The sequence below is a fragment of the Numenius arquata genome, chromosome W (assembly GCF_964106895.1).
Source record: "Numenius arquata chromosome W, bNumArq3.hap1.1, whole genome shotgun sequence".
NCBI classification, from domain to species: Eukaryota; Metazoa; Chordata; class Aves; order Charadriiformes; family Scolopacidae; genus Numenius; species Numenius arquata.
This window is the reverse complement of record NC_133615.1, coordinates 23,511,866-23,536,982: the sequence shown is the minus strand read 5'-3', so window position 1 is coordinate 23,536,982 and position 25,117 is coordinate 23,511,866.

Genomic DNA, 25,117 nt, shown 5'->3' with positions numbered 1-25,117 from the left:
GCTGGGGCTGTCAGATGGTGGGAGGTGCTGCTGAGGGATCGAAAGATAATATTATTAATTATTATATATAATATATATTATATACAATATATATTAATATAATGTTATATATTATAATTAATTATTGAAAGATAATAATATAAGACAATAATGAAATAAATACAAATATATGTGAAACCAATACCGACTTCCCAGGATGATGATCACGTCACCGGGAGGCACTAGGACTGGACTCAGTGGCAGATGGGAACTGGATTCAGGAACACACAGATCGGGATCAAAGGCAGAAGAACGGACAGAGTCCTCCTCGGACGCCAGCCATTGCAGAATAGACTTAATCCCTTTGATCCCTCAGCTTTATACTGAGCATGATGCACATGGGATGGAATACTCTGTTGATCAGTTTTAGGTCACTTGTCCTGTCTGCTCCTCTCCACAGATGCAACCCCTTTATGCTCTTCCACTTTGGTAAAGAAAAGTTAGCTGACCTTGGTTGTTATGGAAATAAGTATGAGCAAGAGCCTCTCTGCATACCATTCCTTAGTATTAACTATAAACATCAGACCTTATCACTGCTAGAAGCAGACACTGTCTGAAAAATAAACTGTTAATTTCAGAGAGTGCAGTCAGTTAGAAGAGGCTTAACTGAAATGTAAAAATACTGAAAAGGAAGAACAAAACCAGTTTATCTCAAACCAGGACACATAGGACACTGGCACAAGCCAACAAATTCTTTTCCAGCCCAGTGACTCCACTGTTATGCTTTGAGCTAGTTAAATTCTGGATAGATAACTGCTCAGTGCAATCTCCAGCACGTAGAAGCTCCCTGTACTTTAAGTAAAGCCTAACAGATTCAGACAGAAAAATGAACTATATTCAACTTTAACACATAAGGGTTTTATTTCTGTTCACCTCTCAATCATGTGCAATTGGAGAGTCTCTCAAGGAAGTAGTGGATGCACTCAGTTATAGCAAGTGAATCAGCCCACCTGAAGAAGCAAGGACAATATGTTGAAATAAATCCTGTGTTCCTCTGGTTCACAACATAACTATGCAAAGCCCAACCTGCAAGCTGAAGAGACTATTCTTAGCACCTACAAGCTAGTGAGATGTCCCTTAACCTGTCTCTAAAGGTGGGAAAAACCACACTGAGTCACTTCCAGGTGACTCCATCCCCACCACTGAGCTAAGCCTAGGCAACCTTGCTGCACTCTGTCCTCAGAATTATGTGGTAATAGTTCCCTTGCTCCTGAGACTGCTAGGAGATATTTTTTGACACTTGAGGCTGGTCCTCTGCTCCTACACTGGTTTAAGTGACAGTTCTCAAACCTCACATTATAATCATGCATATATTGAATATGCTCTTTGAGTCACCGCAAGCGTAGATAGAAGCTAAAGTCCATATTTTTCCTTAATACAAGCTCCAAATGATCCACTTTTCAGTGAAGAGGCAGCTAAGTATGTTAGTTGAGTGAAGATGCAATTGAGTTGTGGTGAGATAATAGTCTGGTACCATCCCATAATTCCCAAGCATTGCATATTCCAGTGCTTCTGTTTACTCACTTCCCACACCTGAAGACACCTTCTAGTTCTTATGTAGTCAGTGTTTAACCCATCGTTCCATACAGCATCCCTTCATTTTTCAAACAGCTCACTGCAATTCACTCAGCAAAAGCCTGCCAAGCAGGCTGCCAGCTGAGCAGAGCTGCACAGGAACAGGCTAGGTTTGCACCCTTAGTTAGAGCCTCCTTGCCACACTGCCTTGGCTCTCAATCCAGCCCTCTGATGAGCAGGGCATCAGAAAGGAGTCAGCTGTCCCTGGGGAGGCTGAACTCCCTCTATGTGCTGTTCTTTAGACAGTCATTCACATCATCTGAAATTTAATCACCGAGATGAGTCTCTGTCTGAGTGAGTGCTTCTTGTCCATTTCAGCGCAAAATCCAGGAGACTAACCTGTCTGACCATGCAGTGGAAGAGAGCAGAGCAGTGTAAGCACAAGAGGGAGCAGTTATAATTAAAATACCTTAGATACCTTTTAAGTCTGAAATTGTCTCAGAAAAGAAAGTGAAAGTGGAGTACCTAACAGCATAAATAACATCTACCACAAATTTAAATTGGCAGCCAAAATACCCTGTTTACCTGCTACTCTACTAAAAGGTTTGACCTATTATTTCACTACTACTTTCACAGTAGGATGTTTTTTCGCTTTGAAACGTAGGATTACAGAACCACAGAGTCTTCATGGTTGGAAGGGACCTTTGAGATCATCGAGTCCAACCATACACACTCACACAAAAAAAAAAACCAAACAAACAAACAAAAAAAACACACAAACACACACACACAAAACAAAACACCCAACCCAACAATCTCGGCCACGAGAGCATGCCCTGAAGTGCCACGTCTACATGTTTCTTAAATACCTCCAGGGATGGTGACTCAACCACCTCCCTGGGCAGGCTGTTCCAGTGCCTGACCACCCTCCCAGTAAAGTAATTCTTCCTAATATCTAATCTAAACCTCCCCTGCCGCAACTTCAGACCATTTCCTCTGGTCCTGTCATTATTCCCTTGGGAGAAGAGGCCAACACCCACCTCTCTACACCCTCCTTTCAGGGAGTTGTAGAGGGCAATGAGGTCTCCCCTCAGCCTCCTCTTCTCCAAACTAAACATGCCCAGTTCCCTCAGCCTCTCCTCATATGACTTGTTCTCTAGACCCCTCACCAGCTTGGTGGCTCTCCTCTGGACATGCTCCAGCACTTCAATGTCCTTCCTGTAGTGAGGGGCCCAGAACTGAACACAGTACTCGAGGTGAGGCTTCACCAGGGCCGAGTACAGAGGCACGATCACTTCCCTACTCCTGCTGGTCACGCTGTTTCTGACACAAGCCAGCATGCTACTGGCCTTCTTGGGCACACTGCTGGCTCATGTTAAGCCGGCTGTCCACCAACACCCCCAGGTCCTTTTCTGCTGGGCAGCTTTCCAGCCACTCTTCCCCAAGCCTGTAGCGCTGCATGGGGTTGTTGTGACCGAAATGCAGGACCCGGCACTTGGCCTTATTGAACCTCATCCCATTGGCCTTGGCCCATCGATCCAACCTGTCCAGGTCCCTCTGTAGAGCCTTCCGACCCTCAAGCAGATCAACACTCCCACCTAGTTTGGTGTCATCTGCAAACTTACTGAGGGTGCACTCAACCCCCTCATCCAGATCATCAATATAAATATTAAACAAGACTGGCCCCAAAACTGAGCCCTGAGGGACACCACTGGTGACCGGCCACCAACTGGATTTCACCCCGTTAATCACAACTCCCTGGGCCCAGCCATCCAGCCAGTTTTTTACCCAGTGAAGAGTACACTTGTCTATGCCATGATTCACCAGCTTCTCCAGGAGAACGCTGTGGGGGACGGTGTCAAAGGCCTTACCAAAGTCCAGGTAGACAATGTCCACAGCCTTCCCCCATCCAGAAGGCAGGTCACATGGTCATAGAAAGAGATCAAGTTGGTTAAGCAGGACCTCCCTTTCATAAACCCATGCTGGCTGGCCCTGATCCCTTGGCTGCCCTGCACTTGCTGTGAGAGCTCACTCAAGATGATCCTCTCCATGATCTTTCCCGGTACCGAGGTCAGGCTGACAAGTCTATAGTTTCCCGGATCCTCCTTCCGGCCCTTCTTGTAGATGGGCGTCACATTGGCCACCCTCCAGTCAGCTGGTACCTCTCCTGTTGACCAGGATTGTTGATAGATAATGGAGAGAGGCTTGGTGAGCTCTCCCGCCAGCTCCCCAAGTACTCCTGGGTGAATCCCATCTGGCCCCATAGACTTATGTGTGTCTAGGTGCAGAAGCAGATCATTAACTACTTCCTCCTGGATTATGGGGGGGTTGTTCTGCTCTCCATCCTTATCTTCCAGCCCAGGAGGCTGTACACCCTGGAGGTAGTTGGTCCGACTCTTGAAGATGGAGCTAAAGAAGGCGTTAAGTATCTCGGCCTTCTCTTCGTCCTTGGTTGCGATGTACCCCCCCCACATCCAGTAAGGGATGGCGATTCTCCCTGGCTCTCTTTTTATTGTTGATGCATTTATAAAAACTTTTTTTGTTGTCCCTTATATCAATGGCCAGGTTGAGTTCCAGCTGGGCTTTTGCCTTCCTAATTTTCTCTCTGTATAACCTAACAAGATCTCTGTACTCCTCCTGAGTTGCCTGTCCCTTCATCCAAAGGTGGTAAACCTTCCTTTTTTCCCCTAAGTCCCATCAAAAGCTCTTTGTTCAACCAGGCCGGCCATTTTCCCCGCCCTTTAATTTCGCGCCTCATGGGGACAGCCTGCTCCTGGGCCTTTAGGATTTCCTTCTTGAAGAGCATCCAGCCTTCCTGGACCCCTTTGCCCCACAGGATTATCTCCCAAGGGACCCTCCCAACCAGGGTTCTGAACAGGCTAAAGTCAGCCATCCGGAAGTCCAAGGTGGAGGTTTTGCTAACCCCCTTCCTTACCTCACTAAGAATTGAAAACTTGACCGATTCATGATCGCTAAGACCAAGACGGCCTCCGACCTCCACATCTCTCACCAGTCCTTCTTTGTGAACAGTAGGTCTAACGAGGCACCTCCCCTGGTAGGCTCACCTACCAGTTGTGTCAGGAAGTTATCTTCCATACACTCGAGGAACCTCCTAGACTGCCTGCTCTCTGCTGTGTTATATTTCCAGCAGATATCCGGTAGGTTGAAGTCCCCAACCAGAACAAGGGCTGGTGATTGTGAGACTTCAGCCAGCCGCTTATAGAATACTTCATCTGCCTCCTCATCCTGGTTGGGTGGTCTATAGCAGACCCCCAGCACAAGATCGCCTTTATTTGCCTTCCCCTTCATCCTTAACCATACACACTCAACTTTATCATTACTGGAATCTAGCTCTATACAGTCAAAACACTCCCAAATGTACAGAGCCACACCCCCGCCTCTCCTTCCTTGCCTATTCCTTCTGAAGAGCTTATAGCCCCTCATCGCAGCCTTCCAGTTGTGACAGACATCTCACCATGTTTCCGTGATGGCGACTACGTCATAGCTGTCCTGCTGCACAATGGCTTACAGCTCATCCTGTTTGTTGCCCATGCTATGGGCATTAGTGTAGATGCACTTGAGCTGGGCTCCTGATTTCACCCCCATCCTTGGCCCTTTACCCCCAGGCTCATTACCAGTTGGCCTGGGTTTATCCCCTTCCCCCTCCACCTCTAGTTTAAAGCTCCGTCCATGAGCTTTGTTAACTCCTGGCCTCGTACCCTTTTCCCCTTTCAGGATAGGGTTTTCCCATTGTTCGCAAGCAGAAATTTCTAAACGTCTATCCCTTTTCTCAAATGAAATGACAGAGTCCTCACCAATCCAGCATCCTTCAAGCCCTGGCATGCTTCCCTTGGGTTTAATCCTGACAGGCCCAGTTATCTCCCCTTCCCCCCTCATATCTAGCTTAAAGACCTGTCAATGAGCCCTGCTAATTCCTGCCCCAAAATTCTTTTCCCCCTCTGGGACAGGCACATCCCACCTGCCACCAGCAGGCCAGGTGTCTCGTATAGCTGCCTATGCTCAAAAAACCCAAAACCCTGTTGATAACACCAGTCCCAGAGCCACGAGTTGATCTGTTGCCTCTCCCTATTAATTTCCTCATTCATGGTTGCCACTGAAGGGATAGAGGAGAACACAACTTGTGTTCCTGATCCCTTAAGCAGCCGTCCCAAGGCTCTAAAATCTCTTTTAATTGATTTTGGCCTCCTTCTACCCACTTCCTCACTACCCATCTGAAATACTAAAAGGGGGTAATAATCAGAGGGGTTTACCAGGGCAGGAAGTTTGTCCAGCACGTCCCTAACCCGTGCCCCAGGGAGGCAGCAGACTTCCCTGTGAAGTGGGTCAGGGCGGCATATTGGTCCCTCTGCCCCCCTCAGTAGAGAGTCACCCACAACAACGACCCGTCTGCTTTTCCTTTTGGAGCTAGTAGTGATGCTGGGTCTATGGTGACTTGTTCTTTCTGACTTCTCCAGCCTGGGTGTACCATTCTCCTCTCCAACAGCCAGTTCCTCCTGCAGGACTCCATACCTGTTCTGCAAGGGTAACTGGGAAGGTGGGAGTGACCGGGAGGAGACTCGCCTGCTTCCCCAAGCAGGGACCTGTTTCCATTCCCCCTCTTCTCTGAGATCTCCTCCTATTGCTTGGTGACAAGAGGGGAGGGGGTCCTCTGATTTATGCAGGGCCTCAACCTGTTCCCTTACTCTCAGGGAGTGGGCCCACCAGCCAATATCTCTCTCACACTCCCTGATACTTCTCAACCTCTCCACTTCATCCTTCAGCTCAGCCACCAGGCTGAGCAGATCATTCACCTGTTCACATCTGATACAGGTGTTGTCTCCACTACCCTCCATTGCAAATGCCAAGCTCCAGCACTCTCTGCAGCCAGAGGCCTGGACACCCACATGTTTGCATGGGGCCTCTGTCTGGGTGCCCACAGCTTCTCTAACAACAGTCTTCGACCAGGTAGCAACCATGGCTGGATCTCTACAAGCAACTGACACCTTGCAACTTGAGGGTCAGTTTGGATGAGCCACCTAGTCCTCTGGCCACTTAGAGGGATTGAACTTACCTCATACACTGGTAGAGGCTCACCACCCTGCCGTACAGACTGCAGCTTGCTGAGGCACCTGCCAGGGCACACACACAAGCACCAGGTGCTCACTCTGTGCTCTATAGGCAGGGACTAGCCCTCCCTAAGGCTTCTTATAACCTGGTGGCTTGATGAACCAGGGGTGGTGGCTCCACCCAGGCTCCCTCAGCAGCACCTCCCACCATCTGACAGCCCCAGTACAAGCAGAGGGCTTGTCCCGGCTTCAAAAAGCCCCAAAAAGAGCTTCTCATCGGCCTTTTTTGCTGCAGATCCCTTCCCCAGTGCAGTCTTACCTGCCCTGAAGCTGGTCTCCGTGGCAATTGATTGAAACAGCAACAGAAAAAATAAACAAATTACATCTAGATCACAGTGTACAAAGTACCCCAGACTTTAGTGTCCTGGATGGATAGGCTAATGGGAATCTTGCATTCACAGTCCAGAAAATCTATTCAGGACTAAACCTGGAGAATCATTTAGACAGCAGGCAAACACTGGTGGCTCCAGTGTTGCCAGAGACACAGTTAAGTAGGAGCTATACCATCTGCAATCTGCAGAAAACTAGAAAACTTGCAAGAAGTATGGGAGGAGTTTCATGGCTTTAGCCACCAAAAATTACTATTCTGGAAGGCTGTGTGCAGTGAAATGGCTTTATTTTTCATCAGAGGATAATTAATTAAAAAAAAATAAAATATATTTGCAATGAAGTACCTAGGCCAGCACAATCTGCCACTCTCCATACAGTCTTTGCAACTTTGCTGCACCAATCAATTGCTGTTTCTACCAATGAGGCTTCTCAATGGATATATAACTATGGACTCATGGTAAAACCACTCTATGAACTGCTAAAATCTAACCCAAAAGACCTCATCTGGAATGGGGAAGCAAAAAGAGCATTCAGTCAGCTGAAGAAAAAGTTAATGGACACCCCTGCTTTGGGGTTACCAGACACTACTAAACCCTTCTGGCTGTTCTCTCATGGGAAGCAGGGAATAGTCCTAGGAGTCCTAGCCCAAAACCTGGGACCATACTGAAGGGCAGTGGCATACTTCTCTAAACAGCTTGATGAAGTAAGCAAGGGTTGGCCTAGCTGCTTGAGGGCGGTAGCAGCGGTGGTGCTGAACATTCAAGAAGCACATAAGTTTACACTGGGCCAAAAGATTACAGTCCTGGTATCTCATACTGTATCAGCGGTATTAGAGGTAAAGGGAGGACACTGGCTTTCACCACAAAGGTTCCTTAAATATCAAGCTGTCCTAGTGGAACAGGATGATGTGGAAATAGTGGTTACTAATATTGTCAGTCCAGCATCTTTTCTTAGCAGGGCTACAGGAGAACCAGTATCGCACGACTGCTTGGAAATGATTGAAGCAGTCTACTCTAGCTGACCTGACCTAAAAGAGGAGCCGCTGGAAGATGCTGAAGATTCCTGGTACACTGACGGATGCAGCTTTGTTAGACAAGGCATCCGCAAGGCAGGATACGCGGTAACCACTACAGATCAGGTAATAGAGTCTAAAGCCCTTGCCCCAAACACCTCAGCACAAAAAGCGGAAATAATAGCTCTAACTCGAGCATTGGAACTTGCCAAAGACAAGAAAATTAACATCTGGACAGACTCCAAATATGCTTTTGGGGTAGTCCATGCTCATGGAGCCGTATTGAAAGAAAGAGGACTCCTATCTACCCAAGGGAAACATATAAAACATGCTGAAGAAATTCTCAAACTCCTGGAAGCAGTGCAGTTACCCGAGAAAGTGGCTATTATGCATTGTAAAGCTCATCAGAAAGGGAACACCGCTCAGGAATTAGGCAACGCCATGGCGGACCGCGAAGCCAAGAGTGGCTGAGAAAAGTGATTTAGGGGTACAGTCTTTGGTCCCAGACGGTAAAATACAAATTGATTGTGAACCCAGGTATTCTAAAGAAGATCGGAAACTAATTGAAGACTTAGGTGGGAAAATAGAAAAAGGTAAATGGGCTAAAACTTCACAAGGTAAAATAATAATACCATTCGCATTGTTGTGGGCCTTAGTCATGGCAGAGCATAGAAAATCCCATTGGGGAACAGAGGCCCTGTATAAGTACTTGAGCCGGCTTATATTTGCCTGAAACTTGTATACTACTATCAAGCAAGTAACACAGCAGTGTGAAGTCTGTTTGCAGAATAACCCTGAGACAGGCCCTAAAGCCCAGCCCAGACAAATAGGGAAAGGAAATTATCCAGGGCAACAGTGGCAAATTGATTTTTCAGAGCTCCCAAGAAAAGGGAGGTTTCGATACCTGTTGGTCTTGACAGATACCTTTTCAGAGTGGCCAGAAGCATTCCCTTGCTGAACTAATAAAGCTAAGGAGGTAACCAAGGTACTGTTGCAAGAAATAATACCAAGATTTGGGGTTCCCACGATAATCTCATCAGATCGGGGGTCACACTTCATTGCAAAGGTTGTTCAACAAGTTAGTAAGCTTTTAAGAATAGACTGGCAGCTACATACCCCATACAGTCCACAATCAAGTGGAAAAGATGAACCACCTAATTAAGCTGCAAATTGTAAAACTAGGCCAAGAGGCCAGCCTGCCTTGGCCTCAATCATTACCTCTGGCACTCCTGAGAGTTAGAACTAAGCCCAGAACAAAGGAAGGGCTAAGTCCTTTTGAAATATTGTATGGAAGACCCTATATTGTGCAGGCGGGAACATCAACTGAAATCAGGAACAAAGTATTAACTGATTATATAATAAGCCTGCAAAAACAGCTTCGGGAAATAGAGAAGCTGGTCTTAGAACTAGAGCCTGAAGTCTTGATAGGCCTGTGCACAATATCGAACTGGGAGATTATGTGTATGTTAGCTCTCTTTCAGATTCACTTTTAAAGCTGAAATGGGAAGGTCCATTCCAGGTGCTGCTGACTTCTCACACGGCAGTCAAGATTAAAGAACAAGCCTCATGGATACATCATACCAGAGTGAAGAAACCCCCTAAACCATGATGGAAGTCAACATTAACTGGACCTCTGAAGCTACGCATTCAACAAAAGGATGGACATTGATCATCAGCAAAATAGGACTATGGTTAGGAACTGTGGGCGCATGGGATCAGAATTCGTACATACGAATGACCAAATCAGTAGTAGATAGCTTGAACCTTTCCAACTGTTGGGTATGCACAGCCCTTCCCAGAGGGAATTTACATATCATGAATTTGGCAACAGTCAAAAGTATCACAAGATGTTACTTTCGTTAGGGTTCTCTAACCTCTGGGAAAGGCTCACTTCTTGGCTACCTAATCTTACATGGCTTAGACATCTCTTTATTGTAGTTATCATGACTATTGTATTAGGATTATTAGTTTGTTGTATGCTACAATGTTTTATGTGGATGTGTAAACAAACTGGAAACACATATGAAGAGTGGAAGAAACATAAGTTAAGGCAGAACATTGAAAGTGGCAAGTATTTTGCCAAAACCCTTAAAGGGGATGGCATCGTGTAGCAAAAGAATTTGCAAAGGTGAAAGAAAAGGGGGGGACTTGATTCAGAGAATAAATAGTTAAATGTTGTTAGCGCAACTTAGTGCAGCACAGCATAAAGCTTAGTCAAAGATAAGGAATTAGCCTTGAGTTGTAAAGCACAATGTACAAGATAACAGGAACAGCCTGCACACACTTTGTGAAGCAACCATCTAGTTGAATCAGTTCCACAGTTTGGAGTCCAGCCAACTCAGCATTTTATACCAAAGGTGAAGAGCACACGGTGAAGAAGACTATGAGCCTTCCTCCAGAAGACCCCGGCCCATGACCACCAGATGGCAGTGCACATGTGGCAAGAGGAGGAGACTTATGATAATGAGTTTCTGGAAATAATTACAATAGTTACACCTACTCTTAGACCTAAATGTAATAACCCAGCCCATACTAATGAATATGTATGCCTTTGTATTCTAAATAGACGCTTGTTTTACGGCATGGTGTGCAAGTTAGGAGGAGCGATCCCCCTTGCACCCAGCGCTGCAATAAACATACCTGCTTTGTAACTCTCCGCGAGTTGTAAAGTTTGTTTCCGCGTGTCAGTATTCAATGACGTTTGCCTCAGTCTTCACTTGCAAGGGCTCTAACCACACTGCCCAAGTCCCAGAAGGCAAAGGCAAGGGCTGTGAGAATGAAGAATCGCCCACTGTAAGTGAAGATCAAGTACGACACCATCTAAGGAACCTGAAGGTACATAAGTCCATGGGACCTGACGAAATCCATCCACGGGTCCTGAGGGAGCTGGTGGATGAAGTTGCTAAGCCACTACCCAACATATTTGAGAAGTCGTGGCAGTCCGGTGAAGTTCCCACTGACTGGAAAAGGGGAAAAGGAACCCCCATTTTCAAAAAGGGAAAAAAGGAAGACACGGGGAACTACAGGCTGGTCAGTCTCACCTCTGTGCCTGGCAAGATCATGGAGCAGATCCTCCTGGAATCTCTGCTAAGGCACATGGAAAACAGAGAGGTGATCGGTGACAGCCAACATAGCTTCACCAAGGGCAAGTCATGCCTGACAAATCTAGCGACCTTCTATGACAGGGTTACAGTGTTGATGGATAAGGGGAGAGCAACAGACGTCATCTACCTGGACTTATTCAAAGCATTTGACACTGTCCCACATGACATCCTGGTCTCCCAATTGGAGAGACATGGATTTAACAGATGGACCACTCAGTAGATAAGGAATTGGCTGGATGGCCGCACTCAAAGGGTTGCGGTCAATGGCTCGATGTCCAAGTGGAAATCAGTGATGAGTGGCATTCCTCAGGGATTGGTACTGGGACCGCTGCTGTTAACAATCTTTGTTGGAAACATGGACAGTGGGATAGAGTGCACCCTCAGCAAGTTTGCTGATGATACCAAGGTATGTGGTGCAGCTGACATGCTAGAGAGAAGGGATGCCATCCAGAGGGACCTGGACAGGCTTGAGAGGTGGGCCCATGCAAACCGCATGAAGTTCAACCAGGCCAAATGCAAGATCCTGCACGTGGGTCACAGCAATCCCAAGCACAAATACAGGTTGGGTGGAGAATGGATTGAGAGCAACCCTGAGGAGAAGGATTTGGGTCTGTTCGTGGATGAGAAACTCAACGTGAGCCAGCAATGTGCACTGGCAGCCCAGAAATCCAACCCCATCCTGGGCTGCATCAAAAGAAGTGTGGCCAGCAGGTCGCAAGAGGTGATTCTGCCCCTCTACTCTGCTCTGCTCTGGTGAGATCCCACCTGGAATACTATGTCCAGCTCTGGAGTCCTCAACACAGGAAGAACATGGACCTGTTGGATCTGGTCCAGAGGAGGGCCCTGAAGATGATCAGAGGGTTAGAGCATCTCTCCTATAAAGACAGGCTGAGAGAGTTGGGGTTGTTCAGCCTGGAGAAGAGAAGGCTCCAGGGAGACCTTATAGCAGCCTTCCAGTATCTGAAGGATGCCTACAAGAAAACTGGAGAGGTACTTTTTATAAGGGTATGTAGTGACAGGACGAGGGGTAATGGCTTCAAACTGGAAGAGGGTAGATTTAGATTAGATACCAGGAAGAAATTTGTCACTGTGAGGGTGGTGAGGCACTAGAACAAGTTGCCCAGGGAAGTTGTGGATGTGGAAGTGTTCAAGAACAGGCTGGATGGGGCTTCGAGCAACCTGGTCTAGTGGGAAGTGTCCCTGCCCATGGCACAGGGGTTTGAACTAAATGATCTTTAGGGTCTCTTTCAACCTAAACCATTCTATGATTTGTGTACCTTCAGGTTCCTTAGATGGTCTCAAACCTGATCTTCTCCTACAGTGGGCAGATCTTCATTCTCCCAGCCCTCGCCTTTGCCTTCTGCGACTTGGGTGGTGTGGGTAGAGCACTTGCCGGTGAAGACCAAAGCAAAAATGTTATTAAGTACCTCAGCCTTCCCCATATCCCAGGTAATCAGGTCTCATGTTTATTTCTAGAGAGGGCCCACATTTTCCCTAGTCTTCCTTTTATAACTGACATAGCTGTAGAAGCTTTTCTTGTTGCCCTTGACATCCCTGGCCGCATTTAATTCTATCAGGGCTTTAGTTTTCCTAACCTGATGCCTGGCCGCTTGGAGAATATCTCTGTATTCCTCCCAGGCTACCTGTCCTTGCTTCCACCCTCTGTAGGCTTCCTTTTTGTGTTTGAGTTTGTCCAGGAACTCATTCATCCATGCAGGCCGCCTGGCGTTTTTGCCCGACTTCCTCTTTGTTGGTATGTATCGCTCCTGAGCTTGGAGGAGGTCATCCTTGAAGATTAACCAGCTTCCTTGGGCCCCTATTCCATCCAGGGCTTTATTCCATGGTACTCTACCAAGCAGATCCCTGAAGAGGCCAATGTCTGCTCTCCTGAAGTCCAGGGTAGTGAGCTTGCTGTGCACCCTCCTCACTGCCCAAAGGATCTTGAGCTCCACCATGGTCACTGCAGCCAAGTCTTCCCTTGAACTTGACATTCCCCACCAGCCCTTCCTTGTTGGTGAGAACAAGGTCCAGCATAGCACCTCTCCTTGTTGGCTCCTCTATCACTTGGAGAAGGAAGTTATCATCAATGCATTCCAGGAACCTCCTGGATTGCTTATGTCCTGGTGTGTTGTCCCTCCAACAGATGAGCACCAGGGTTTGTGAATGTGAGGCTGCTCCTATCTGTCTATAGAGGTGTAAGAGACAGCCTGTAAATTCCTTGATGAGGGGGAGAAGGCCCTCCAAGTCTTCAATGGAATGCCTCAAACACTCACAAGGAAATAAATAATGAAGGCCTGACGTTCAAAGAACTGATAAGGCTCACAGGCACCCAAAAAAAAGTGGGAGGACTGTCTTGTTAAGACAAGATAGTTCTGCAACTCACGTGGTAAGCTTGCTAGTTCTCTGTTCTCGAGGCCATTGTGCCCAATAAGTGACCTTTGCTTCGTTATCTGTGAAATGCATATGAAAGTACACACCCCTGCATATGCTAATGAAGATTATAGAGATCATGCTAAACATATATGACTATGGCACTTGTTTCTCCACCCAAATCATGCTACACATCACCTGAGAGAAGGGAGAAACCTGAGACAAGGCTGTCCTTGGCAAGGGGGGGTGGACTGTGCTAATTCAGCAAACATAAAAGGGGAAAATAAGCGCCCCTAGAGAGAACAAAGATGATCGTGCCTGGGAAGATTTTTCCCAAGAAAGAAGATTATGCCTGGGAAGATTCCCTGAAAAGACGCTGAAACCAGGACCAGTGATCTCTTTATCTCTGTCTTTTCCTCTATCGTTTCCTTTCTATATCCCTCGGTTTCTCTTTTCTCTTAGAGTTGTTAAGTAACGGTTAGAGTTATTAAGTAACGACCTTCAGTACCGCTTGCTGTAAGTTGTTATATAAGTAACATGCTAAGTAACACAATGCATACCTCACCGCTTGCCATAATTTGTTATATGGCTAACCAATTATCATGGACTTGTTAAGACCTATACTAATCATTTTGGGAAACTAATAAATGTTTGTATACGGACCTTGAGATTTATCTCACCTTAGTCCACACCGTTGGGGATTTACGAATTTGAAGTCACTTACCCCCCCTCTTTCCTGAGAGTGGGACATGACAAGAGGGCCTCACCCACTCGGTCTTCCTGGTTGGGTGGCCTGTAGCAGACCCACACTGTAACATCACCTGCCCCTGCGTCCTCTTTAATCCTGACCCATAAGCTCTTAGTCGGCTCCTCATCCATCCCCAGGCGAAGCTCCACACGCTCCAGCTGGTCATTGACGTAGAGGGTGACTCTGCCTCCTCATCTCCCCTACCTGTCCTTCCTGAAGAGCCTGTATCCTTCCATTCCATCACTCCAGCCATAGAAGCCATCCCACCATGTCTCTGTGATGCCAATGAGATCATAGCGTTGCAGGCGTGCACGTCTCTAACTGTTCTTGTTTATTCCCCATGCTATGTGCGTTTGCATAGAGGCATTTAAGTTTTGCCCTCACACTTGACAGGAGCCATCTCCAGAGACTGCAAATTGCTGCTTCTTTTCCAATTCTTCTGTTAATTCCCCAGTTTCTAGCAAGGGATCCCAGCTGTTGGGCTTCCTTATCTTCCAATTGCTGATTATTGGCCCTGTTATCCCAGCATCAGAGCAGCCAGGCAGCAATCCATTCACCTGGCTGGCAGCTGTAATCTTTTCGCATGTCTCAAAGTTATTTTGAGATCAGGGACCAAATAGTTTTCACTTCCAGACTGAATTGTCTCACTCATTCCTCCTGTTTCTTTGCTGAAGGATTGGCTTCCTGATCAAACCCTTACTCCTCCCTTACTAATCGATGATATGGACCTGTTGACCTCCTTGTCACGGAATCACTGAATTGTCAGAGTTGGAAGGGAGCTCTAGAGATCATCTAGTCCAACTCCCCTGCTAAAGCAGGATTGACTAGAGCACATTACTCAGGACTGCATCCAGGTGGGTCTTGAAAACCTCCAGAGAAGGGGACTCCACAACCTCCCTGGGCAGCCTGTTCCAGTGCTCTGTCACCCTAACTGTAAAGAAGTTTTTCCTCCTATTTGAATGGAACTTCCTATGTTCCAGCTTGTGCCCGTTGCCCCTCGTCCTATCTCTGGAAACCACTGAAAAGAGTTCGGCTCCATCCTCCTTCAACCCACCCTTTAGATACTTGTAAGCATAGATAAGGTCTCCCCTCAGCCTTCTCTTCTCCAGGCTAAAGAGTCCCAGCTCTCTCAGCCTTTCCTCATAAGGGAGATGCTCCAATCCCTTAACCATCTTTGTTGACCTACGCTGGACTCTCTCCAGTAGTTCCCTGTCTCTCCTGAACTGGGGAGCCCAGAACTGGACGTGGTATTCCAGTTGTGGCCTCACCAGTGCAGAGGAGAGGGGAAGAATGACCTCCCTCGACCTAGTGGCCACACTCTTCCCTATGCAGCCCAGGATTCCATTGGCCCTCTTGGCGACAAGGGCACATTGCTGGCTCATGGATAATTTACTATCCACCAGGACCCCCAGATCCTTCTCCTCAGAAGTGCTTTCCAGCAGGTCCACCCCTAACCTATATTGGTGCCTGGCATTCTTCCTCCCCAGGTGCAGGACCCTACACTTGCCCTTGTTGAACCTCATTAGGTTCTTCTCTTCCCAGCTCTCCAGCCTGTCCAGGTCATGCTGGATGGGGGCACAGCCCTCTGGAGTGTCGGCCAGCCCTCCCAGTTTGGTATCATCAGCAAACTTGCTGAGGATACACTGTGTCCCCTCGTCCAGGTCATTGATGAATATGTTGAACAAGACTGTGTCGGAGTGGGAGACGGACCCGGAGTAATGATGAGTCTCAATATGAGTATGGTCGTTCTCACTTTATTCAAGTTCACACAGAGTATATAAAGACAGACAAGCAGAGCACGCGCTAGCAACAGTTATACGATTGGCTTACAGTCTCTGTTCACGCGCCTAGAGCGCTCACACAATTAGTGCAGACCTCTTGTCCACGCGCAGCAGATGTTTCTCTATCTCCCGGAGGCAGTACCGCTTATCACTTACTTATCATGTAGCTACTTCTTCATACTTCTGTTTCTCAAGGAGAGTTCACAGCCTCCTCCAGGCTTTCATCCCTATCAAAGACTGGGTTGCTCATTGTAATCAAGTCGTGCCCTTTTTCACTCAGCCATTCCTCCACAAGACTGGACCAAGTATTGACCCCTGAGGGACACCACTGGTTACAGGCCTCCAACTTGACCCTGCTCCATTAATTACAACCCTCTGATTTCTGTCACACAGCCAGTTCTCAATCCACCTCACTGCCCTGTTGGAGCCACACGACCTGGCCAGGAGGAGAGTGAGAAACCAGCCCCAGAGCCAGCCCAGCCAGTCCCCACCCAGGCAGGGACCCACTGGTGCCCCTGGGACTCTATGCATTGTTGGAGCCATGCAGAACATCTGGAAGATCGATTAAGACTGATTTTGGAATCCTTCTGAGCATGTCACAGAAGCAAGCAAAACTTGATCAGAAATAAGACTATATTGCTTTAAGAACAAGATTGTTTCGAGCTGGCCAGACAGGTGTCGTGGTTTAGCCTCAGATAGCAACAAAGGACCACATGGCAGCCGCTTGCTCAGATCGGGCCCCCACCGCCAGCACGGCCGGGAGGGGAGAATCGGAGGAAAAAGGCAAAAAACTCGTGGGTTGAGACAAATGCAATTTAACAGAACAGCAAGGAGAGCAAGAAACAACAACAATAACAACACCGACAGAGGAATATACAACCACGAGTACGATACCACCGCTTGCCAACCGCACCCAGAACGCCCCCCCCCCACCGCTCCACTCCCCCGGGGGATGACTTCCTCTTCCGCCCCCCCCCCCCGACTTCCTGCCCCTCCCCTTTACCCGGCTAGCTCCTGTTACCTCCTGAGCATGGCTCACATGGGATGGAATACCTGCGGTCCCTGCTAGGTCCTGGGGAGAATTAACCCTATCCCCGCCAGACCCAGGACAACAGGGAAGAAAAACATTGTGTGTGTCTGTGAAGGTCAGGCTGGAAAACCGCCTGGAGGAGTGTGTGTAGAAAGATGTGGCTGAAGACAGTCACATTCTGTGAGAATGAGAGTGCTCATCCTGTTTGGCAAAACAGCTCAGAAACTAGCTCTATATAGAGAGCTTTGCGTATGTGAATAAAGTGCTTGTGCTTCTGCTTTTGCTGCTTCTGTTTCTGCATCTGCTTACTGCATACAATTGCATCCCGATCAATCATTGCCGCACTGCCCCCTCGTCTAGCCCACACTTCCTTAATTTCCTAATGAGGATGTTATGGGAGACAGTGTCAAAAGCCTTGCTGAAGTCAAGGTAGATGACATCTGCTGCTCTCTCCTCATCCAGCCATCCAGTTATAACATCATAGAAGGCTATCAGATTGGTCAAGCATTATTTACCCTTGGCAAATCTGTGTTGACCACTTCCAATAACTTCCTGTTCTTTATGATGTTTGGAGATGACATCCAGAACGAATCGCTCCATTACCTTCCCAGGGACGGAGGTGAGACTAACTGGCCTGTAGTTCCCTGGGTCCTCCTTCTTGCCCTTTTTGAAGACTGGAGTGATGTTTGCCTTTCTCCAGTCCTCAGGCACCTCTCCTGTTCTCCATGACCTTTCAAAGATTCAAAGATTCTCAGAGGTGATTTGGGTCCCTGCCTTAACCACAGTCCTCTGATAGTACTGAACTGTGGCTCGGTAGGCACAGGCCAGGCCCCAGTACAGTGCTAAAAGCTGCTGGTTTTCAATGGGGTTAAGCAAGGCACCCTTCTATCAGGTAGCATATCAGTTTACCAGGGTTACTTGTTTTTTTCAGGTGTAAAGTCCTAGGCTATGGGAGGTGATAACAGCCCTAGGCACCTGCCCAAATCCTTCCACACATCCTGCCACCCAGGTACCGGCCACCTCAGGGTACATTTCAGTATCACCTCACCCAAAAGTTGTCTCCTCTTACATCAAGATGACATCAGATTCCACAAACCCAACAATATGCCAGCTGTGTTAATTAGTAGTATTAAACAGCTCACATAAGGGTGAACAAGGACCTCGGGAGTCTATGTAATAAAACCACCCACACAAATCCCAGATAGAAAGAGGGAGATGTATTCCCTCATTCTCTCCACAAGATAACTCCCCCAGCACAGTAAGGCCATCAGTGCCAGGGAAAAGCACATAGCCATTGTTTGTACTAACATATTTCCAAGATCAGCAAAATAAAGAGATAAGCAGCGCTTATTAAGTGCAGTGGCTTGTGCCAGTACAGGCGGTAGAGTGGCTTGTGCTGATGCGGTCTGCAGAGTAGCTTATGCCAGTACAGGCAACTTTACAAAGGCTGGATCAATCCAGTAAGTACAGAGCAGGATGATTCTCCAAGCTCACAAAGGGTAACAACGAAAATAAGACCACTTCTCCTTAGCCACAACATATTCCTTATGAAAAAGGAAATGGAATCACTAACAACCTCATAGTAGCTAGGAAGGAAATAATACTGCATATATTCTGCTACATGGAGAGTCTGAATAAGAGTTACAGTAAAGTAGCTATTTTGTCTTGTAGTATAAGAAAAATCTTACTGGAATTTGAGTACACTGGAATGCAAACATAGTGGCAAATACAGCTGTAGTGAACTTAGGATGCTAAGAACATTTTAATCTGTCATGGTTTGGACTTGGCTGGCCACTAAAATGAACAACAGCTGCTGCCCTCTTTTACTTCTCTCCCCTTCAGAAAAGGGAAAACATCTCCCTTCAGGGAGAGCAGGATGAGAGACAAAAACACTTAGGCATTTAAAAGAAAACTAAACTACTTTAATGAAAAATTAATAATAATAGAAAAAATAATATTAAAAAAGAAAATAATTGAATTATATACAAAAGCAGTATCAATCTCCCAGGATGACAATCACATCACCAACAGGAACTGGGAAAATCCCAGACTGAACTCAGTGACAGACAAGAACTGGATTCCAGATCTAGATTCAGAAATGCACAGATCAGGATCAAAGGCAAACAAACAGATAAGGTCCTCCTCAGATGCCAGCTGTTGAAGAAAGAGGGCTGTCCCTTTGATCCCTCAGCTTTTATAGTTAGCATGATGCCAATGGAATGGAATATCCTGCTGGTCAGTTTTGGATCACCTGCCCTGCCCCGCTCTGCCCTGTCCAGTCCGCTCCTCCCCACAGGTGCAACCCCTCTACACTCTTCTGCTTCCAATCCTCCAATGTAAAACACAAAAAAGTTAGCTGACCTTAGTTGTTATAGCAGTAAACATAAGCAAGAGCCTCTCTACACACCATTCCTTAACATTGTCCTGGTTTGGAGTGGAGCAGAGCCAACTTTCTATGCAGTGAGAAAGGCTCTTACTTTTCTTACTTGCTACTGTAGCAATCAGGGTCAGCTGACTTGGTTGTTTACCCTGTGGAGTGTTTGCACCTGTGGGGAGGTGTGGAGAGGTCAGATGACCCAAACTGACCAATAGGGTATTCCATCCAATCTGCCATGATCAGTATAAAAGCTGAGGGACTAAAGGAGTTAGGTTGGTTCATATTTGTTGGGCAGGTCTTTATCTGTCTTTCATCCTCATCAGTGTATTTCAGAATCCAGTTCTTATTTGTCACTGAGAGTGGTCTGGGACTTTCATAGTGCCTGCAAGTGACATCTTCCTGGGAACTTGATATGGCTTTGTGTATATTACATATGTTGTATGTATTGCATTATTTCCTTTTAAATTTTATTATTAATATTTTATTAAAACATTTTAGTGGGGTTTTTTTCTGAACTCATGAATCTCTCTATTTCTCGGTCTCTCTTTTTCTTCTCTTTAGAGCAAGAGGTGTGGGAGGATATCTGTTTTCTTGTCATTGGCCAGCCTGGTCTAAGCCACAATGGTTTCATTGGTGCCCAATGTGGGGCATGTGCTTCCAGCTTACTTGGGGAATGTTGTTCCAAAGTGAAATATTATATGGTGTCTTTAGTGATCTTTGTTTGAAGTTAATAGATATAATGCTGCTTAACCTGCTAAATCTGTTGCATGCTTTACTAATTCTTTGTATTTGTATGCAGTGTTTTAAACGTGCTATTTTTGTATGGCTTGGCATTCAGATGTTGTGGGAAAGTACCAGAAGATTGGTGAGGAGGACTGTAAACATGCTCAAGTGACTCACATGTGGGGTGCTGGAAAACACATATATCACACTAATTGTTGCTTAGTTTTGTGTGCTCAACAAGTAGAACATCTGCACTTAGATAACACAGGCCTGGGATGGACTCAGGGGCACCTTATCGAACATGCCTGAGATTCCTGCCCTGCTGTTGAAGAGATCAAAGCACAGCGGAAAACTCTGCCTGCCAGAATCCTTGAAATACAGGCCCAAACAGCAAGTGGGAGCTCTCTTGCTCTCTCGCTCCCTTGCTAGCAAGGGCTCCCTTGCTAGCAAGGGCTCTTTCTTGCTCTGTGGTGCTTGCATCCCCTGCTTGCCTGCCTCTGCCCAGGTGCTGCTTCAGAGGTTCCCTGATCCATGAGGTATTGAGATTAAATTTGTTCTTTGCCCTTAATCCATGGTTTTGTGGTTGTTCCTGTGTCCTGCCTGCATTGGCTCACGCAGATGTATAATGTGATTAGTTGGATAATGGTTGTACCTGCATATCTTGGGTGTCATGTGATGGATTCTATTGCCAGTTACACTTTTGGTTTCACCTGGGAAAGGTTTATCTCACCCTTTAATGCTTATGTCAAAGAGCAAGGGGATGGAAACCTTTTGGGGTGTTTAGAAAATTAATGTTACTTTCAAAAGATTGTCATTTTCTTGCTGGTTCTCCTGGATGTGTTGCAGGGGTGGTTTTGTGTTAAACATCAGTGCAGGAGTGAGTAGTATGTGACATGTCCAAGCAAATGGACCAGCATGGAGAAAAGGTATTAAGTACCTGAGGGAAATGGCTGTGCAAGAGGTGATTTATGGTGACTGGCAAGTGAGCATAGACCCTGATGAAATGCACTGCAAACAATGTCTGCTAAGGAAGCTTCTGCATAGTGCACCATTGATGTATTCCCACACTTTGTCAACAATGGTCTGGGGAGGATCTGATGCTGATGTACCAACTATAAATGAAGTGGCTAACAGGGTATGCCAGTATGAAGACAGACTTGTGCCCTTACTGTGGCAGCTGTGGAAAAAACAGAGGAAATAACCAAGACAGTAGCTGAGCAAAATGAGGAAATAGTTTTTTCAAAGTCTATTTTTCTTAGCTATCCGGGATGGAGAAAGAATCCCATTCTTCCTCTGAACAGACCCATATCTTAGTCACTAAGAAGAAATGCCCTTCTATGAAACCGACTCAAGAGGAACAAGAACCGCTCTTAGATTTCCTGTGGTTTTGCCTCTGCAACTATGGAGAGGACAGGAGTAAGGGGGGGAAAAACCTACCCTGGTCCTACAAGCATGAGTGCTTGAGTTGCAAGGTAAAGCAGACAGAAGAAAGAATTCTTGCAGGAGGGTGACTGCTCCAGTCCATGGTAAGCAGTTCTCTGATCTGCATAGGAACTCATCTGGTAATTGTAGAAGCTGTCCTCAACATTAGAGGTATCTTGCCTCCAGCCAGGAGGAGGAGAGGGATAACCGAGTTCATTGGACTGTGTGGATTTGACGGTCTGGCATGCTAGAACCACAAAAGTATAAAGCCCTGGTGTGCACTGGTGCACAGTGTACCCTATTGCCATTGAATCATAAAGGGACAGAATCCATCACTACTTCTGGTGTGACAGGTGGGTCTCAAGAACTGACTGTACTGGAGGCTGAAGTGAGCCTGAATGGGAATAAATAGAAGCACTCAAGGTGGCGGCAGCACTGGTGGCAAGAACTGAGGTAAGCCCGAGGTGAGGGTTGGATTTTTCTGTACAGAGGGGTTTCCGAGCTCAGGGACCCCCCACTCAGCCTGAGCCCCAGCGGGAACCAGGAAGTCTGCGGCAACCAATCAGGTGTGGAGGGGGTGTGGCCAGGAGCTGTGTGGAGATTTAAATGTGGTATGAGCAGACCCTCGGTTGGTGAGGCTAGCCTCTGTAGAGTGTGATGTGTGACAGGTGAGTGTGAGGGGAGAAACAAGGAGAGAGCAGGCAGGCTAGAAAGAAAACATCCAAGATGGTCTCCACTCGGTCTGCAGCCACAGTCCAAAGGAATAAAGCAACCCAAACTGACCTGCTGCAGAGACATGCAGCTGTCCAGGTGATGGGCTGCATGGAATGTCTGTCACTCCTGCAGGAGGACAGCAAAGACAGTGCTTGTGTGCGCTGTGAGCAGGTAAATGATCTGCTCAGCCTGGTGGCTGAGCTTAAGGAGGAAGTGGAAAGAGTGAGGACCATTTGGGAATGTGAAAAGGAAATTGATTGGTGGAGCCACACCCTGCCATCCTTAGGGAAAAAGGAGCAGGTGAAGGCTCCATGAGAGGTAGAGGATCCCCTGCCCTCTTGTCACCAGGCAGAAGGAGGGGAACTAGGAGAGGATGGAGGGGAATGGAAGCATGTACCTGCTTGGGGCAGCAGGAGAGTCCCCTCCAGACCTCCCCCGCCCACCCAGATGCCTGTACAGAACAGATACAAGCCTCTGGAGATAGATGATGAGGGAATTGAGGATGCTGATAAAGCCCCATCCAGGGAGTTGTCGAAGCAGCCAGCTCCACACATTAAGACTGCTTCTGTGAGGAGCAAGAGGAGGGCAATAGTTATAGGTGGTTCCAGTCTGAGGGGAACTGAGGGTCCCATATGCAGGCCGGACCCTTCCCACAGAGAGGTCTGCTGCCTCCCTGAGGCCCATGTTAGAGATATAACCAGGAAGCTTCCTGGCCTGATATGGCCCTCAGATTATTACCCCCTTTTGATCTTACAGGTAGACAGTGATGAGCTAGAGAGAAGAAGTCTGAGGGCAATGAAGAAAGATTTCAGGGCTTTGGGATGGCTTGTCAAGGGTTCGGGAGCACAAATCGTGTTCTCCTCTGTCCCTCCAGTTTTGGGGACTGATGAATGGATAAACAAGAAGATCAGGCAGATCAACATCTGGCTCCATAACTGGTGCTACCAGCAGGGCTTTGAGTTTTTTGATCATGGTTTGATTTACAGGACACCGGGCCTGCTCACAATGGATGGGAAAACCCTATCCCGCAGGGGGAAAAGGGTATTAGGGCGAGAGTTAGCAAGGCTTATGGACAGGGCTTTAAACTAGAATCAAAGGGGGAAGGGTATAAACCAGGCCTACCAGTAATTAGCCTGGGAGTAAAGGGCCAAGGATGGGGGTGAAATTGGGAGCCCAGCTCAAGTGCATCTACACTAATGCCCGTAGCATGAGCAACAAACAGGATGAGCTGGAAGCCATTGTGCAGCAGGACAGCTATGACGTAGTCGCCATCACGGAAACATGGTGGGATGACTGTCAAGACTGGAATGCTGTGATGAATGGCTATAAGCTCTTCAGAAGGGATAGGCAAGGAAGAAGAGGTGGGGGTGTGGCTCTGTGTCCTGGGTCTGGTGGGGATAGGGTTAATTCTCCTCAGGATCTAGCAGGGACACAGGTATTCCATCCCATGTGAGCCATGCCCAGGGGGTAACAGGAGCTAGCCGGGGAAGGGGAGGGACAGGAAGCCACCTGGGGCATCCCAGGTCTGGTCGGCAAGTGGTGGTATCCTACTCGTGGTTGTATATTCCTCTGTCAGTGTTATTATTGTTGTTGTTTCTTGCTCCCTTTGCTGTTCTGTTAAATTGCCTTTGTCTCAACCCACGAGTTTTTTGCCTTTCTCTTCTGATTCTCCTCTTGTGGTGGTGGGGGGGCTCCGGTCTGAGGGAGCAGCTGCCACATGGTTCTTTGTTGTCATCTGAGGCCAAACCATGACAATCCTTTTTGGAGCCCAACATGGGGCACTTGGAGGGTTGAGATAAAGACAGATCTGACCAGAGCATGTTAAAAGGAATTTGTTATCGGTATTTATTGTATTTGCTGGGCACAATGTTGCTTCGTTTGTTTTCATGGCTGTGTTATGTAAACTCTTACATGCTCTATGTACTCCCCATGATGATGTTTATCACTTCTGGGAGAGGGATCAGGATTATAATTTTGCTGTCCTGTGTGATACCAACTTATGATATGATAGCATCACTGTTCAGATGGTTATGTTGGGTTGTTTATTTGGCACTGTTTTCCTGCCCATATCTCAGGGAATTTATTAATAAACACACTGAGTCTATGGGGGAAGCAGGGGGGGGATACTTTCCCCAGCTCTTTCACCTCCCTTTTCTCTTTTGTGCTGGATATGCCAGTTTTTGAGAATTTTGAATACTCTTGGGACACGCAGACCAGCTTGGTCCTATTGCTAGGTCTCCTGAATGTGTTTCAGTTTTTGTTTAGGGTTAAGCAACTACTTAAGACTACCACCCCGAGATCTGCCCCGAGGCTGGAGAGTCATGGATGGCATGGCATGTGGGAGAACATGGGCAGGTATCTAGAGAGTTTTTCACCTCCAATGGTCTGGGATTTCACCCCTGAACAATTACAGGACCCTGATAAAGTGATAGAATATTTGAAAGGAAAATGCTGTGGCTATTCCAGAGAGGCACAACTCACTGCACTGTGCTGGGCCCTGGCCAGTATCTACCAAGCATTGCTCAATGTTGCGCAGCATCCTCAGGAAGAAGTCGTGGAAACCAGGCCAACAGGCGCTGCGGCTGTTGCTGGCGCTGCAGCTGAACCAGAAAACCAACCTGTACCCATATCAGTTGCCCCTATCCAGAAGAAGAAATACACCAAGAAATCAGTTCGCTCAGTGAAGGATGAAGATGATCCAGGGTTGCCACGAGAACAAGAGGAAGAGGCAGAACCAGAGATACTCAGGGACAGGGATCAAGTGATTGAGCTGTGGGACATGTGAAAAGATTTCAGCCGATGTCCAGGTGAGCACATTGTCACCGG